Consider the following 1,392-nt stretch of genomic DNA (forward strand, 5'->3'; position numbering starts at 1 on the left):
AGGTGTTTTGTTCCTGTCCTGGAGCCCCAGATTTGGGGTTTTGTGTGGTGGGGTTTTGTGTGGTGGGGTTTTGTGTGGTGGATCTTCTGTGGTGGATCTTCTGTGGTGGGGTTTGGTGGGATTTTTTTGTGGTGGATTTTCTGTGGTGGAGTTTTCTGTGGTGGATCTTCTGTGGTGGGGTTTGGTGGAATTTTCTGTTCTGGGGTTTTCTGTGGTGGGGTTTGGTGGGATTTTCTGTTCTGGGGTTTTTCTGTGGAGGGTTTTCTGTAGTGGATTTTCTGTGGTGGAGTTTAGTGGGGTTTTCTGTGGTGGGGTTTTCTGTGGTGGGGTTTTCTGTGGTGGATTTTCTGTGCTGGGGTTTGGTGGGGTTTTTCTGTGCTGGGGTTTTCTGTGCTGGGGTTTGGTGGGATTTTCTGTGCTGGGGTTTGGTGGGATTTTCTGTGGTGGATTTTCTGTGGTGAATTTTGTGTGGTGGGGTTTTCTGTGATGGGATTTGATGGGGTTTTCTGTGGTGGGATTTTCTGTGGTTGATTTTCTGTGGTGGAGTTTGGTAGGATTTTCTGTGGTGGGGTTTTCTGTGGTGGGATTTTCTGTGGTGGTATTTGATGGCGTTTTCTGTGGTGGGGTTTGGTGGGATTTTCTGTTCTGGGGTTTTTCTGTGGTGGATTTTCTGTGGTAGATTTTCTGTGGTGGGGTTTTCTGTGGTGGGGTTTTCTGTGGTGGGGTTTTCTGTGGTGGGGTTTTCTGTGGTGGGGTTTTCTGTGGTGGGGTTTGGTGGGATTTTCTGTGGTGGGGTTTTCTGTAGTGGGATTTTCTGTGGTGGGTTTTCTGTGGTGGGGTTTTCTGTGGTGAATTTTCTGTGGTGGGATTTGGTGGGGTTTTGTGTGGTGGATTTTCTGTGGTGGATTTCTCTGTGGTGAATTTTCAGTGGTGGGGTTTTCAGTGGTGGGGTTTTCAGTGGTGGGGTTTTCAGTGGTGGGGTTTTCAGTGGTGGGATTTTCAGTGGTGGGATTTTCTGTTCTGGGATTTTTCTGTGGTGGGTTTTCTGTGGTGGGTTTTCTGTGGTGGGTTTTCTGTGGTGGATTTTCTGTGGTGGGATTTTCTGTGGTGGGATTTTCTGTGGTGGGATTTTCTGTGGTGGGATTTTCTGTGGTGGGATTTTCTGTGGTGGATTTTCTGTGGTGGGATTTGATGGGGTTTTCTGTGGTGGGTTTTCTGTGATGGATTTTCTGTGGAGCTGTTTGCTCTCCCTGCACAGAGCTTGTGGGGAGCTGCACCACATTCCCCCTTAAATACAGGAATGTCTAGTGCCCAGGGAAAAACCACCAGGGGCTGTTTTTGGGGTGGTGTGGATGCAAAGCTGGGCTTTGTGGCCACCCCTGGGAGGAGGCA

Source organism: Malurus melanocephalus, unplaced genomic scaffold (assembly GCF_030028575.1).
Source record: "Malurus melanocephalus ecotype Western Australia unplaced genomic scaffold, MMel_1.1 scaffold_4205, whole genome shotgun sequence".
In the NCBI taxonomy this organism is placed as follows: domain Eukaryota; kingdom Metazoa; phylum Chordata; class Aves; order Passeriformes; family Maluridae; genus Malurus; species Malurus melanocephalus.